Below are 17,939 nucleotides of genomic sequence, written 5' to 3'. Positions count from 1 at the left end.
TCACACAAGCCTCACAGCAAAAGTTTAATTCCCCGAAGCCTATGTGGTAAAAGAAGAGAATTGACTCCCAAGAGTTATCTGCTGATCTTCACATATAGGCTAGAATACAGGTGAATTATCAGGTACCCTTGGGCCACAATTAGCAGCAGTGAGCTGTGCTCTGTATCCTGGGCTCCATCATCAAGGCCATATCTCTGCTTGCCTTAGTGGGGAGGCATGCAGGGCCCAAGAAACATTTAAGTCCACCTAAGCTCATATCATTAAATGAGATCCATTGGTAAGTCCAAGGTTCTACTTGTCTCCCCTAGAGAACCTACTGACTTCAGGAAGATCCAACCAACACCAGAAGCAACCAGAAGGCTAAAGGCTAGTTTAAGAGACAGACAACACTGTGAATGTGGGCTTTAAGACCCTCATCCTAGCTGTATGGAAGCCAGTATTCTGCTAGCAGCCTTCAGATGAAAATGTAGAACTCTCAGCTCCTCCCACACCATGCCTGCCAGAATGCTGCCATGCTGGGAACCTTGATGATAATGAACTGAACCTCTGAACCTGTAAGCCAGGCCCAATTAAATGTTGTCCTTATAAAAAAAAAAAAAAAAAAAAAAAAGAGACAGACAACAAGAGCTAGGACAATAGAGCCCAATGAGAACCCAACTATCTTACTACAGCAATCCTTGAATATCCTCACACAGCCTAAGCACAAGAAGATGATGTAAATACCATTTATAAAGATGATAGAGGCCTTTAAAGAGGAAAAGACTACATCCCTTAAAGATATTACAGGAAAATACAATCAAGCAGATTAAGGTAATGAATAAAACTGTTCAAGACCTGAAAATGGAAATAGAAGCAATAAAGAAAACACAAATAGAAGCAATCCTGGTGATGGAAAACTCAGGAACGAGAACAGGGACTACAAGCCCAAGCATCACCAGCAGAATCTGAGATGAAAGAGAGAATCTCAGGCATAGAAGATGAGAATGTCCAGGAAATCTGGGGCATGATGAGAAGAATCTAAGAGATGAAAGAGAGAATCTCAGGCATAGAAGATGAGAATGTCCAAGAAATCTGGGGCATGATGAGAAGACCTAACCTAAGAAGAATAGGAATGGAAGGAGGTAAAGAGTCCCTGCTCTAAGAACCAGAAAATATTTTCAACAAAGTCATAGAAGAAAATTTCTCCAACCTAGAAAAAGAGGTGCCTATAAACATGTAAAAGCTTATAGACAAACAAATAGATTGGGTCAGAAAGGAAACTCCTCCCACCAAAATCAAATAACTAAATCAAAAAACTAAATCTACAAAGCAAATAAAGATTGTTAAAAGCTGAGAGGGAAAAATGCCCAATAACAGATGAAGACAGACTTATGAGAAATTATACCTAACTTCTCAACAGAGACACTAAAAGCTAGAAGAGGCAGGGCAGATGTCTTGCAGATGCTAAGAGACCACAGATGTCAGTCTAGAATACTAAACCCAGCAAAACTTGTAATCACCATAGATGAAGGAAAACAAGATATTTCATGACAGAACCAAATTTAAACAATATCTATTCACAAATCCAGCTTTACAAAAGATATTAGAAAGAAAACTCCAACACAAAGAGGTTAACTACACTCAAGAAAATGCAGAAAATAAAGAACTCCAAACCAGCAAAGCTAAAAGAAAAGAAGCACACAACACACACATACACACACACCCCAAAACACACTACAATAAACACTAAAATCAAAATAATAAGAATTAACAATCATTGGTCATTAACACCTTTCAATATCAATGGACTTAATTCCCCAATCAAAAGACACAGGGTAACAGTATGGATGCAAAGACAGGATCCATCATTCTGCAGCATATGAGAAATATACCTCAGGAAGAAAGATAGAAGCTACCTTTGAGAAAGGACTGAAGGACCTGAAGTGGTTTGCAGCCACATAGAAAGAACAACAATATCAACCAACCAGACACCTTCCCCCAGATCTCCCAGGGACTAAACCCCCAATCAATGTACACATGGAAGGACCCACGGCTCCAGCTACATATGTAGCAGAGAATGCCCTTGTGGGGAATCGATGAGAGAAGAGGTCCTTGGTCATTTGAAGGTTTGATGCTCCAGTGTAGGGGAATGCTATGGTGGGGAGGTAGGAGTGGGCAGGTAAGTGGAGGAACACCCTCATAGAAGCAGGGAAGGGAGGATGGGATAGGGGGTTTTCCAGGGGGAAACCTGGAAAGGGGATAAAGTTTGAAATGTAAATAAAGAAAATATTCAATAAAATTCTTTAAAAAAATTTTTTTTTAAAAAAGAGAGCTAGAAAAAAGTTTTCCAAGCAAATGGACCCAAGAGACAAGCTGGAGTAGCCATTCTAATACATAATAAAATTTCAACCAAAAGTAATTAAAAGAGATAGGGAAGGATATTACATTCTAATGAAAGGAAAAATCCACAATGATGACATCTTAATTCTGAACATCTATGCCCCAAATGAAAGGGTACCTACATTCCTAAAAGAAACATTACTAAAGTTTAAGTCACACATTAAACCTCACATATTAATAGTGGGAGAGTTCAGCACAATACTCTCACTAAGGGGCAGGTAACTGAGAGAGAAACTAAACAGACAAATAATAAAACCAACAGAAGATCTGAACCAAATACACCTAACAGCAATCTATAGTATAGTTTTCTCAAACAAAAGAATATATCTTTTTCTCTGCACCTCACAGAAACTCCTTAAAAATTGACCATATACTTCGTCAGAAAGCAAGTCTCAACAGCTCTAAGAAAATTGAAATAAACTCCTGTATCTTATCAGAGCACCATGAATTAGCGCTGGACTTCTACCATAACAGAAACATCAGAAAGGCTACAACCTCATGGAAACTAATCAACTCTCTACTGGATGAGCACTGGGTCAGAGAAGCAATTAAGAAAATGAAGTCACAACGTATCTAAAATTATGGAACACAATGAAAGCAGTGCAACGAGGAACTCTCATAGTACTGAGAGCCTTCATAAAGTAATTGAGCAATTTCATACTAGAAACAAAAAGACAACACCAAAAAGCTCTAGAACAAAAAGAAGCAAACACATGCAAGGTGGGTACACAGCCAGAAGTACTTGAACTCACAGTGGAAGACAATGAATTAGAAACAAAGAGAACAATACAAAGGGTGAACTAAACCTGAAACTGGTTCATTGGAAAAATCAACAAGATAGGAAAGGCCTTGGCCAAACTAACTAAAAGGCAGCGAGATATTATCCAAATTAACAAAATCAGAACTGAGAAAGGGGCATAACAAGAGACACCGAGTAAATCTGAAGAATCATGAGTCCTTACTTCAAAGGACTATACTCCACAAAATTGGATGATCTAAATGACATGCATGATATTCTTGATAGATGCCACTTACTAATATTAAATCATGATCAGGTAAATAAATTATATGGTCCTATAAATTCATAAGAAAATTGCAGCAGTAATTAAAAGTCTTCCAACTAAAACAAAAAACAAAAACAAACAAACAAACAAAAAAACCCACAACCAGCCCAAAGCAAGATGGCAAGAGAATTTTAGGGCAAAATTTGACCAGATTTTCAAAGAAGAGCTAATACCATTTTTCCTCAAGCCACTTCACAAAATAGAAACAGGAAACAATGATAAACTTATTCTATGAGGCCACAATCACCCTGATAAATAAGCCACACAAAGACACAGCACAAAAAAAAAAAAAAAGGAGGGGCAGGCACCAAACCCTGACACTATTACTGATGCCATGTTGTACTTGCAGACAGGAGCCTAGAGTGCCTATCCTTTGAGAGGCTTTACCAGCAGATGACTGAGACAGATGCAGATACTTATAACCATCTAGTGGACTGCGGTCAGGGACTCCCATGGGAGACTCAGGGGAAGGATTGAAGGAGCTGAACAGGATGACAAGCCTATAGGAAGAACAACAATATCAACTAACCCAGACCCCTGGAAGCTCCCAGAGATTAAACCACTAACCAAAGAGCATACATGGGCCAGTCTGTGGTGCCCCCCCCAGAACATATGTATCAGAGGAATGGCTTGTCTGGCCTCAGTGGTAGAGGCTGAACCTAATCCTGTAGAGACTTGATGACTCACAGAAGGTGGGCTGCTGGGGGTGAGGGGACAGGTTGGGGAGCATCCTCTCAGAGACAAAAGGGAGGGGGCATGGGGTGAAGAACTCTCGGAGGGGGACCAAGAGATGGGCAAAATTTGAAATGTAGATAAATAAAATAATTTAATGAAAAGAAAATATCGATGCCAAAATATTCAATAAAATATTTTTCAAACTGAATCCAAGAACACATCAAAGACATCATCCACCATGATCAAGTTCCATCCCTGGGAAGCAGGAGTGGTTCAATATATGAAAATCCATCAATGTAGTCCACCATAAAAATAAATTGAAAAAAAAACCCCACATGATTATCTCATTACATTCTGAAAAAGTCATTGACAAACTCCAGTACCCCTTCATGTTGAAAGCCTTGGAGAGATCAGTAGTACATGGCACTTACCGAAACGTAATAAAGGCAAGAACGCACAGTAAGTCAATAGCCAACATCAACTTAAATGGAGAGAAACTTTTAAAAATTCCACTAAAATAAGGGACAGGTCAAGGTTGCCCGCTCTCCCTTTACCTTTCCAATATAGTACTTGAAGTTCTATCTAAAGTAACTAAATAAGACAACTAAAGGAGAAAGACGGTTTACAGATTAGAAAGGAAGAACTCAAAGTATCACTAGTCACAAATGATATGATAGTATATACCAGCTATCCCCAAAAATTCTACCAGAGAACTCTTACAGCTGATAAACATCCTCAGAAAAATTAACCCCCCAAAATCAGTAGCCCTCCTTTATAAAAATTATAATCAGACTGAGAATGGAGTTTGAGAAGCAGCACTCTTCACACTATGCACAAATAATATAGAATATCTTGGTGTGATTCTAATCAAGCAAGTGAAATATCTTTATGACAGGAGCTTCATGTCTCTGAAGGAAGAAATTGAAGAAGATATCAGAAGCTGAAAGGATTTCCCACGCCCATGAATCTGTAGGAGTAACAGTAAGAATGGCCATCTTATCAAACACAACCTACAAATCCAATGCATTCCCCATCAAAAGCCCAGCACAGTTCTTCACAGGCTTGCTAGAAAGAGGAATTCTCAAGGTTACATGGAAAAGTAAGAAGCTCAGGGACAGTTAAATAAAAAAAAATAATCTGTTCAATAAAACATTTCTAGAGGTTTCAAGCAGTACTACAGAGCAATGATAATGAAAACCACATGGTGTTGGCATAAAAATAGATAGGTCAATCAATTGAATTGAATTGAAGACCTTGAAATAAACATACAGACCTACACACACTTGATTTTTGACAAAGAAGCCCAAACCATACAGTGGAGAAAACAAAGCATCGTCAACAGCCATGCTTGTCTAACTGGATGTCTGCATAGAGAAGAATGCAAATTGATCCGTATCCATCGCCCTGCACAAAATTCAACTGAAGTGGATCAAAGACCTCAACGTAAAACCAAATACATTAAATCTAATAGAAGAAACACTGGGGAATAGCTTTAAAAACATTGGTTCATGAGACAAGTTCCTGAGCTGAACACCAATAGCTCAGGGAGTAGGATCAACAATTAGTAAAAGGGACTTCATGAAACTGAAAAGTTTCTGTAAGTCAGAGGACACCATCAATAGGGCAAAATAGCAGCCTATAGGATGGCAAAAGATATTCATCAAGCCTACATTCAACAGAGGGCTAATATCCAAAATATATAAGGAACTCAAAAAATTAGACACTAACATACCAAGTAACCCAATTTAAAAATGGGGTATAGAGCGAAACAGAGAATTCTCAACAGAAGATTCTCCAATGACTGAGAAACACTTGCAAAAAACAAAACAAAACAAAACAAAGAAACAAACAAACAAAAAACCCTTCTTAGTCGCCAGGGAAATGCAAATCAAAATAACTCTGAGATTCAATCTTATATCCTTCAGAATAGCTAAGATTAAAAATTCAAGTGACAGATCATGCTAGAGAAGATGTGGAGCAAGGACAATGCTCCTCTATTGCTGGTGGAAGTACACACTTCCACAACCACTTTGGAAATCAATTTGGTGATTTCATAGAAAACTGGGAATAGACCCAGCCATACATATACCCAAAAGATGCTCCACCATATCACAAGGACACTTTTTCAATTAAGTTTATAGCAGCCTAATTCATAATAGGCAGAAACTGGAAACAATCTAAATGTCCCTCAACCAAAGAATGGACAAAGAAAACATGATTCATTTATACAACAAAATACTACTCAGATATACTTTTTAAAAAAACATCATGAAATCTGAAGGCAAATGGATGGAACTAGAAAATACCATCCTGAGTGAGGTAACCTAGATTCAAAAGGAAAATATACAGTTATAAATGGATATTATCCATAAAGAATAGGAGTCATGCTAAAATCTACATACTCAAGTAAACTAGGTAATAAGGAGGACCCGAATGAATCTCACTCAAAAGGGGAAATTAAACTGACATCAGGGGTGGAGGGAAGGGGGAGGGAGAGCAGGAGAGGGGTGGAGAGAGGATTAGGGGTCGGGATTAGGTGTACAGAGGGGAGAGGGCTGGGAGAAAGAATAAAAATTTGTGGCAGGACCGTATCTCCGTGATGAGGGAAGGTGCTGAGAGTCTATGGGACCTAGCTAAGACTCCTAACACCTGCGTATATGGAGCCTGAAATGGCCACTTGCTGAAGCCAAGCAGGTCTTCCAGTGGAGGGAGAAGGACATCAATCCACCCACAAAACCTTCATCTCAAAATTTGTCCTGCCTAAAAGATATGCAGGAATAAAGATGGAGCAGAAATTGAGGGAATGGCCAACGAATGACTAGCCCGCTTGAGATCCATCCCACGGGAGAGAGCCCACCATTGACCCTGTTAATGATACTCTGTTGTGCTTGCAGACAGGAGCCTAGCGTAACTGTCCTCTGAGGCTTCATCCAGCAGCTGATGGAAACAGATACAGAGACTTTCTGACAAACATTAGGAGGAGTTTAGAAAGTCTTGTGGAAGAGTGTGGGGTGCGGGGGAGGTGTTGAGTGAACCGGAGGGGTCAAGGACACCATAAAAAGACCTACAGAGTAAACTAACCTGGGCTCATGAGAGTTCACAAAGACTGAACCACCAACCAAAGAGCATGTATGGGCTGGACCTAGGCCCCTACATACTTGTAACAGATGTGCAGCTTGGTCTTCATGTGGGTCCTTTAACAGTTGGAGTGGGAGCTGTCTTGGACTCTGTGGCTTGCCATTGGTCCCCTTTCCCCTTGTTGGACTGCCTTGTCTGGCATCAGTGGTAGAGGTTGCCCTTAATCCTGCTGTGTGACTTGATGTGCTAACGTGGATTGGTACCTATGAGGGGTCCTCTTCTCTGAAGAGAAAGGTAGAGGGAATGGGGGAGGGTGATATAAAGGTGGGACTGAGAAGAGAGCAGGGGGCTTGTGGTTAGAATGTAATTGAATAAATAAATTAATGAAAAAGAAGGTATTTTGATTATATACTCTCCTTTATTATCATTCTTAGTTGACAAATTAAATTGATTCTAACTATGTCATGTTTCCTGTATTTTTTTTATATTCTCAGGACTACCATCATATTTAGAATCTCATCTTGATTCAGTATAGGTTGACAATCACTTAATAGCAATTTATTACATACCAGAAATGTACCAAGATTTTTGGAATATTAAAATAAAATATAAACCATTGTTTTGACCAATTTCTGTATCCTTTAGTGAGGTATGAATTGAGCCATCGTATTAGTATTTTAAATAGAACTGAGAATAGGAACTAGTCAAATACAAATATTGAAGAAATTTACAAAACAGATTTCACCTGCAGCTTTACACTAGTGATAGTTTCATTCAGATAACTCTTCTTGTTACGTGACAATGTGTTAAATACCTCACAGCACATATTATGTCACCTATTGTCCCCGATTACTAGGTATCAGTGCCATGTTGCCACTTGATAAGACAACCGACATTCAGACACCCGTGTTCCCTGAGGAGGCACTTACCATCTTGACACGCCCTCCTGAAAGATGGTAACTGTTTCTTCTTCATACCTCATAATGGTCAACTATATCTTTCACTGGTGAGTTATTTTCCCAATGTACTCTACATATTCATAACACTTCTCGGAAATCCACTAAAGATGACCCACTCCTCAATAAATAAAGGTCAAACAACAACAAAAGGGAGAACATTCAAATACTAAAGGAGAACGAACAAGAAAAAATAAAAACAAAAGATGCGGAGTTTTTAGAAACTTTTGTAAGAGACATAAATTCACCCGTGTCGCATGATCAAACCCACTAGGCAAGAGCTTGAGGGCGAAGACGGACAATTGGGCAGGAATTCATCAAGAGCAAACCAACTCTGCTGCCACACTGCTGTGACCTTACACTTTGTGTGGCTTGTGTCTTGACCATGACATCATTTGAATATTCACCAAACAAATCACATTTCCTGAAGCAAAATGACAGCAGTAAGAAACCCTATGTTCCATCCCTAGCACACAATAAAAGCAATTTAACTTTCAGTGCCTCTGCTCCTCATTCACGTCCTAAGTGAACAAGGCAGCCTGAATCACCTTCACAGTCAAGCGGTGGCAGATTCATTACTTCCAGCATTTTTTATTCGCGAATATGAATCCCATTTTCATTAAAAGTAATAAGAAAAAAAATGCCACATTTGGCATTAAAAAAAGTTCAGCACTTAAATTAACAAACTAAATCAGGAGGCAACTGACAATTTTAAGTCAGGAAAATGCTTACAGGACTCATGTAGGTGGTTTTTCAGGCTTGGGGAAGAGTCCCAAGAATTCACATTAAGCCACACACTCATAAAGAAACTATGATATGGCTTTAAGATAAAAGAAAGGAGAAATGATTTGTTCATTTAGACATGATGTAAGAATTCGGGTACTGTGCTTTCTTCCTTCTAGAACCTTGACATTTACAGGTGCACGGAGGAAACCCATGGCAGAAACCACCGAGAGACGAATGAACTGCCCTCCTGAGTAAGTATTTAAGACGTGGTGGTTGTTTAGCTTAGACACAAAGAGACTGCCTTCATCTATCTGAGTGAGGGTGAGTGACTCATGGGTTCCCCTTCTTCCTGGGCCTGAAAAAGAGGAAATAGGGAAGAAGGGGGTTAGTTATGAGGGAGGAATGTCAGCCCGTGAATGCTGAGATGTAGCAGGAAGGCGTGGGCTGACTGTGCCAAGGAGCCGCACTTCAGGAAGGAAGCCTTCCCTCAGCACGTTTATCACAGGAAGCCAGATGACTCTCCTGAGCTCTTTACCCATCCATCCTTGGAAGAAACTGTTCTTTATCAGCACCTGCGCCTGCCCCCTACTCCTTAACACTAACGTACAAAGCTACTTATTATCCTTGTAATTTGTGTATCAGAGAATGATTAAAATTTCATTAGTGACTGTCCGGTCTTAATAACCTTCCCTCTCTGAGATAGCTGGCCAAATAAAATTAACCACCAGGGGAAAGTCAGAATCAAACTTTCCTTTGGAAGGATATTCGATAAAGGTAGCTGTTCATCTGGAATACATATAGTGAGCTTTTGATTTCTGTTTTGAGAATTCAGTTGTTACTAGGAAACTATCTCATCTCCTGCACAAATCTTACACGGGTAGATGGTTTCATGGAACATGGGATTCAAGGCAGAGAAAAACAAAAGCTGGTAGCAGCAGACATCTAGCTGTCATCATCAGGGCTACAGACTGTTCTTTTGGATTCTGGAAGACAGCATGATGTGACAGTGTCCCCTCCCACTTGTCATCGCTGCCTCCATGTTGATGCTGAACATATGGCCTTTAAGGGGGGAACCTGCTTCATCTGAAAACTTTCCTTTATGTCCCCAAAGAACAACGTGTCTTAAAGAGACAAAAAGAAAGATCCATTAAGTGCTAGTACTCCAAACCATTTGTTCAATGTTCAAAACCTTGACACATGAAACATTGTAGTTTGACTAACCTAGAATTAACTTTTGGTTAGCAGCAGGTTGTCCTTGCCCATTTTAGGTTTGGTTTGCTTTGGTTTTGGAGGAGCTGCAATTAACTATTCATACTAACTATCAATCACTCCAAGTAAATCACTGAGCCCTTGGATACGAAATTATCCTGTTGATCAAAGAACAACTTTAGAACCATTGGCTCACCCCTCCCCACACCCTTCTTCCCTTCTTCCCTTTCTCTGCTCTCTTTCGGTGATTATGTACAAATGTGTCTATAGGGCAGTGGGGAGGAGAGAGCATCAAGTGTTCACTTAACTAAATGAACTTCCGAGGTTTACATGCTATGAGTGGGGAAGCAGGAGCTTGGTTGAAACAAAAGATCACAAAGTGAATGAGAAACAATGATTGGTCCTTAAGCAGCTGAGAAACAAAGGTTAACTCTCACCTCCCTCAAAATTCTAGAGATGAGCATAGGGTGTAATCACAGAGAGTCACATGCAAGGTTTGCATAACAATCATACAAGGTGAAGAGTGAAAGCCAAGAGGTTGGAAAGGTTGGAAAATCAGCACAGAGAAATTATTTTGAAAGTAGTAACCCTTGTCCCTGAACTGATAATTCAATCTTTGATCCAGAGCTGGGAGCTAATTGTTATGAACCAAAATAAGAGTTTAATGCAAAATGAAATGAAGTAAATATCTATAGCAGCTTCATGTCTATGGACAAGGTGAAAACCTGCTCCATGAAAATTGCCATGAGCATTTCCTGGTCATAGGTTTTGACCTTACATGAGGAATTGCCTGCAGAACCTGAGGTACATCAGGATAATAAAAGCCATGATGTAGAGACAAGGACGAAGCCCAAGGAGGGGAAGTTGATGGTCTTGAGAGAAATCCTTGACACTGTAGAGAACTCATTTCTCATTCTCGGAGGTTTTGCTCAGACAGGAGGGAGATTAGTGTCTATAAACTGCAAATTTGAAACAGTTGGGAAAATTGTATAATGAATATATGTCTTTGTTCTAGTGATGGGACTTCAGAGGTCCCCCATTTATTTACAGACTTGCATCTATGATTTCCATTTATAATCCCCCTCTGGCTTCTGAAATGGATGCAACCAAATGATTTCATATGAAATATTTCACCATATAGCTCCAGAACTAACACTTAAAAACTAATATATAATAATATACATTAATTACTATGTATATTAATACAATGGCTGATGAACTGGCCCAGCAGTTAAGAGTACTTGCTACTCTGGCAGAGTACCTGGGTTAGGGTCCGAAAGCCCACATGGCAACTCACAAATACCTATAATTATAGTTCTAGGGGACTCAAAACCCTCTCTGACCTCCCTGGGCACCAGACACATGTGTTAGACACACATACATGCAAGCAAAACACTCAAACACATGAAATATAAATAAATAAATCTTTGAAAAACATTAAGACCTAATAACACATTTTAAAGCACTGACTAATTAAAGGAGAATTTGAGATGCCAGAAAAATTCCCCAGATAGGACTGACTCAAACTGTAAAGTGTGATCATCAATGCTATCTTCTTCTGTTCTGTTGAAGGAGTCTGGGAATAGGGCTTAGCAAGAAGACATGGATGTTTGATTTAACCTTCTTGCTCTGAGAGTGTGTTAGCAAAAACAGAATGAATTTAGATTCAGTCAATAAGATAATCTCTCTTGGTTTTCTACTCTTATATAAAGAAAAAGCAAGCTTAGTTTTTGCTTTGGTAAGGTTCTTTTTTTTGTTGCTTTGATGAGAAATAAAAGCGTTTTGCTGTATTCTGTGCAATGATGATGGGGGGTAGCTTAGCTGGTAATCATATTTCTCCATGCCAATCCAATTTTCTCTGATCAGAAGTGTGTGAGATGATCAGAAGAGTGGGGCCACAAGACCATTCTGTCATGTGCATGTTACAGACCTTGTCAGTTGGTAACCCTGAAGTTCTTTCTATGAAGCAGAATTCAACAAACATCAGACTCACAAGAAACCACCCGTTGTATTCATTTTTAGTCATGTACTCAAACAATGGTAATTTACTCCCTTTTCATTCTGGGACTGGGCACTCACAATTAAAGTGAATGCAAGGTTAGTGTCCTGTGGGGCCTCTCTCCTTGGCCTGCAGATGGTGTATATTCTTGGGGTCTGTACTTTTGTACACATCTTGCATCTCTCCTTCTAAGGAAACCAGACAGTTAGCTTAGGGCTTTACCTCTGTGTCCCCATTTAACCTCAATTATTTCTGTCTTCTTTATTTGTCCTATTGCTGTAACAAAATATGTGGCAGACATACCTCATTTGCAGACACAGTCCATCATGGCAGAAAGTCACAGGGCTGGGGCCTTGAGACAGCAGGTCACAAGGCATCTGCAGGCAGCAACTAGAATGATGAGCACGGCTCCCAATCTAATCAGTCCCTCAGCCCTCCGAATGGTATTACTTAAAGTTAGAGCCATTCTCATCTTAGCTGGCATTATCTAGACCAGTGGTTCTCAACCTTCCTAATGCTGGGACCCTTCCATACAGTTTCTCATGTTGTAGTGACCCCTAACCGTAAAATTATTTTGTTGCTACCTTGTAACTGTAATTTTCTACTGTTATGAATCATAATGTGAGTATCTGATATGCAGGATATATGATGTAATACCTCCCTCAAAGTAATTGATCGGTTGAGAACTACTGTTCTAGAAAACCTCTTACAAATGTTCCCAAACTTTTGTTCCCATGGTGATCCTAAACCCATCTCGTGGATGATCAGTATTAACTACCACAATGTACTGAATCATGATTGTAGACTTGGGGCGACCACAATTCATTCGACATCACCAGCTAACTCTAAAGAGCTCAGGGAGATAAGTTGTCATTGTCCCTCTAAAATGAAAAAATAACACATATACCCGATCTTTCAGTGCCCTGTGTTGTTATAATTTCAGCTGTTTTTAAAATGCAATCATTATTCAAAGGGTTGAGGTTATACTTAAGCACATAAAAAACATATTTCATCGATGTAATTGTTCATTAAATACCATGCCCCCCCACCCCAATCAAGAACCAGTTTCATTCTCTTAGGAATCACAACTCATAAAATGCTTCCAGCTCTTTTCCCCCATTAACTCAGTCACTGGGGGGGGGGGGCAGTCGTCAAGTTATCTAGTAAGCTGACCTGGAGTTTCCCTGATTAAGGTACCAGCGGATACTACAAGTATGTGGCTTTCAGAGCTAGAACAACACTCGGGTGTGAAGCTCCATTTGTGCTCATGGTGAAACCTTTAAAACCCTTTCAGCGTCCTTGGAGGTGCATAGAGAAATAATATTTATTCTGTGAATGAAAAAACTAAGGATCCCACTCACTCACTTCTTAGTCGCCTCCAAACTCTATCTAAAAATGCCATGTGAAACAGTCCTATCTCCAAGTTTTCCTTAAAGCAGGACCCATTGAAAGGGCTTTGGAAGCAAGGGGAACCATGGTTTATAGAATGAGAAAATCTTAGAGAAGATATCCATTTCCCCTCCAGCTCTGTTTTTAGAGTCAGATGGAGCAAAAGTCAATAGACCTGTGTCTATAAAATCCCTGGTATCGACCACAACCTACGTCATGCATTGACTCCACGCCTGCCTTTGCTGCTTCTTAAACATTTTTATGAGGTGTTCCACCCTCTCAGTTTTTAAATAGCAGGCCTGTGTTGCCTTGGAGACAGACTGATAAGGAAAAAAAAAAAAACCAAAAGACTGTAAAGTTCTGTTTAATCCAACAAAAGGAATAACCTAAGTCCAACTATTTTAAACAGGTAATTTTCTCAAGCAATGCTGTTTAATTCATAATGAAAGCAAACCAACTTCATGGTCACCTTCCCTGGTTAGCCTTCTTTTTTACTTGTCTCATTTACCAAACAGTTTAAAAACTGGCATGGCACACACTCACTGAATAGAGGCGCTCACTTACCTGTGGCTTTGCTGGCTTCCTATAGTGGACTTACAGCCAGACATGATATATGGAATATTCTAGCAATAAATTGTTTATAAGTTTTACATAATATTCTATTCTGCATACAATAAAGCTTTATATTATCCCCCTTGATGATACTCAAATTATGGATTTTCTTCTGATGTGGGGTATTCAGACTGGGTATTTCATTTCTGCATCAGTCCCTTTAATAGCCATCTCAGGGGTGGGCTGTTCCCATCCCGCAGTCTGTGTTTACTGCACTTACATAGTAAATGGACACAGCACAGCAACACCACGCACGTGCCATTCACCTGACTTCATCTCGTCGTGTCGTTCAGTTCACACCCCTTTACACCATCATCTGAGGTGGAAAGTATGAGTAGCATGAGGTATTTTGATAGACAGTGAATTGCATTAACCTAACTTTAATTATTCTACATGATTCTTAGTGTTCCATCTGGTTATTAGTTATTGATAACCTCTCACTGAGTCTAATAAATTAAACTATGTCACTAAGAAGTACATTCCAGGAAAAATATAAATAAATCTTGCTGCTATGAGTTTTAGGGAATGAATTCTCTACAGGTGAGGTGTGAGTAATATACACAAGAGAATATTAGCCATTTAACACCTGGTTACTAGGGTCTACCACTGTTTACTTTATAAATCAAGGCAAGAACTCAGGTACTTAGTCAGTTGTTCTATTTCTTGTAAAATGAATCAAAGACTTTAAGGCCGAGTTTAAGGTTGGCTGCTCTGCCTTATTCGTTGCTCTGACACAGTATATGTCTGCTGAGTTCCTGTCTGAGAAGAGAGTCTTAGTAACAATAACAATTGTATATTTAATTTTGCTATTCCACTTAGATTCTGATATTCCAGGTGAACTTTGGTTGCTATTAATTTACACAGCTCTTCAAACATCATTTAAATCTTCACTGTGGGGAATAATAAAGAATTAAAAACTTCATTCTCCTGAAACAGGCTTTCCAGTTCATTTGTTTTAAGGATGTTACAGACTCTTAGATCCACAGGAATACAGTGTACTTTATGTTTGAGTTGATGGATTTGACTAGAAGAAATTTTCCCTAAGGAAAATAGTTACCACAGAGGCTACAACTCAAATACAGTCACTCCAGGGAAGCCTAAAGAACTGTGTATAGACTCATAACTGGACTTAATTAATTTGCTGCTGGTGCAACTGGTAATATTGAAAAAAACTTCTGATATTAAAAACGATAAACAGTAAATTAGACAAGACCAGCATCGATCTCGTTTAAGCTGTTTGCCTCAGACAATTCTCTTTATTACTAGATCTAAGAAAGGGATGCTTTAAAAAGAAGGGCATCATTGGGAAGCTAAGAAGCAGATGATGAAATATCTGAAGAGAACTTTAGACACAAATCAAATAATAAATACAATCTCTAGTCACATGGTCAAACAGGCATGTCTCAAATATGTTGAGAGACAGTGAATCATTTTGTAAACACGACTCTCCTCCTGAAAAGCCCTCTTCTAATGCCACAAACAGGAAGCTTGGCAGTAATAATTCAACTCTGAGAATATGGAAGGTTTTTATTTTCATCATACGTATTACTTTGATAAAGCGGTAACATTACTCGGAAGAGTTAAAATATTTCAGTTGGAAAAGCATTTTGTCTGGCTTGTACCTCATGGTCCTATTTAACAGGAAAATAACATAGCAAAGAATTTATTAGAAAAATAGATCCCTCCTTAACCACTACTTCAATGGTAGCCTCCATACTTGTGCCTTCATTATTGTACGTACCTACCAGATATTATTTTGCTAATGGCATCTTAAAGCCAGATGTTAGGTTAATCTCATAAGGCTCAGATAATACATTTTAAGCAAAATTTGAAACATCCTTATGATTACAGGAGAAACTATGAGCTGATGCAAGTAATAATAGCTTTCAATATCTACATTTCATGTTTTTATTAATTAATTAATTTATAGTCTCTTGCTAAGATGAAATTGTGCTTCATCTTAAGGTTTTTAATCTGATTTACAGCATCCCTACATTAGATCTAAGGAAGTGCCCTAACCTAGTGTAACAGCCATCATAGGTTTCTTAAATTTCTCCTCCTCCTTTGAGACAATTATGTCTTTTGCATCAAGGCACCAGGAGCGGGACCATGGCATGTTCTTATCTTAAGGATATTGTCAGAAGCCCAAGGCTAAGTGAGAAAATTCACGATAACAGGAAACTTTTTCTCATGGCCAAGAAACCTGTTGATTCCTCTCCAAATTTGCATTTAAAAACTCCATCTGTCAAATAACGACTGACTTATATTTCAACAGTTTTACTCTGCAAAAGCCACACGCAGACAATTAGCAGGCTTCTGTCTGAGCACGGCCTGCTAGCGTTGCCTCAAACCAGCTGAAATGACTTGATATTGCTGCTTATTCCAGTTCCCAGATGTAGGATGTCATTGGCAAGATGATGCTTTGCAGGCAAAGCAGGATTCTGCTACAGAGGCAGATCTAGGAAGCTCACCAGAGCTGTCCATAGCCCCTCCCTAGGTGGAGAGCAGAGCAGAGCTGCTCGGAGCTGGTCTCAACTCCGTCCAGTGACACAGATTCCTTTCACATACATTCTCACAATAGCAACTCCAGAATCCCAGGGACCTCCCTTCCTACAGTAGAAAAGGAGGTAGGGATGGATTATAGCCACTGCAGCTGGGCTTGGACTATTGTTGTTACTTATTGTTTCCTTTCCCACGATTGAAATTCAATTCCTCTATTCTCAGCTGCCAGGCTGCTAAAGTATGTCCTGCATTCTTACACTGCCATCCTGACTTCTGACTGCCCTGAGAGTCTGTCCATTATGCTCAGAAATGGGCAAGGACATATCAAAACAACAGAAGTAGATCATATGAGTTCCAAGAGTCTCAGTCTCTCTCTCTCTCTCTCTCTCTCTCTCTCTCTCTCTCTCTCTCTCTCTCTCTCTCTCTCTCTGCCTGTGTGTGTGTTTTGTGTGAGAAAGAATATATGTCAGTGCTGTGTGTGTACATATGTATGTGTGTATATGTGTATATATATATATATATATGTATATGTGTGTGTATGTACATATGTATGTACGTATTTGTACACATATGTGTAGGTGCATGTGCAGAAATGTATAACATCTAGAAGAGAACATTGGGTATTCTGTTCTGTCACTTTATAGAAAGGCAACTTCTTAGTGCAAGTCTCTTTCTGTGAGAACAAATCAAGCTTTTTAAAGTAGAAAGAGCCCAAGGCATTCACTCTGTCACAAAGAGACTGGCTCTTTGTGAGAAATGGCTGAGTCGTGTATTTTCATCTACTGGGTTTTGGTAATAAGTTGGACATTTAACGACGATACCAGCAATTATCCATGAAATGACAGTACATGATTCTCATGTCTGGCCTACATTGCCACCTTGTCTATGACATTGTTTATGTTACCATTGGACCAGTACAGTGTTTAACTGATACAAACTAAACAAGTTCTACGTTTGGCTTGGATAATGAGCATCTTATTCTAAACCCTCCAGTGGATGGTAAGATTGCCACATTGCATTCCCACTCTCAGATGCCCAAGTTCATGCCTCGACCCTATAGCTTTTCTGTCTTTCAAATTTCATTTTTATATTCTAGCCTTCTTCAGCTGGCCAGGCCATCTGCCATTGTCTATGAATTCATATGAATACTAATTTCAGGCCATGTCTCCTTCCCACAGAGTGTACAATCTGTCCTTTGGGAAGTTTGCTTTTTTTTTTCTCTCCTAACTTTCAGGGTTTTGTCTGAGTGGAGCTGGATAGACCTGCAACCAAATTATAGCTCTCCCATCTGTACACCAGTACAGCTTTGTCTCTCTCCATCACCATGCTCACTGAAGTGATGGTATTCTG

The sequence above is a fragment of the Mus caroli genome, unplaced genomic scaffold, assembly GCF_978045245.1.
Source record: "Mus caroli unplaced genomic scaffold, Mus_caroli_1 scaffold_15, whole genome shotgun sequence".
Classification (NCBI taxonomy): domain Eukaryota; kingdom Metazoa; phylum Chordata; class Mammalia; order Rodentia; family Muridae; genus Mus; species Mus caroli.
The sequence above is the reverse complement of the archived record's forward strand: the minus strand, read 5'-3'. Positions refer to the sequence as shown.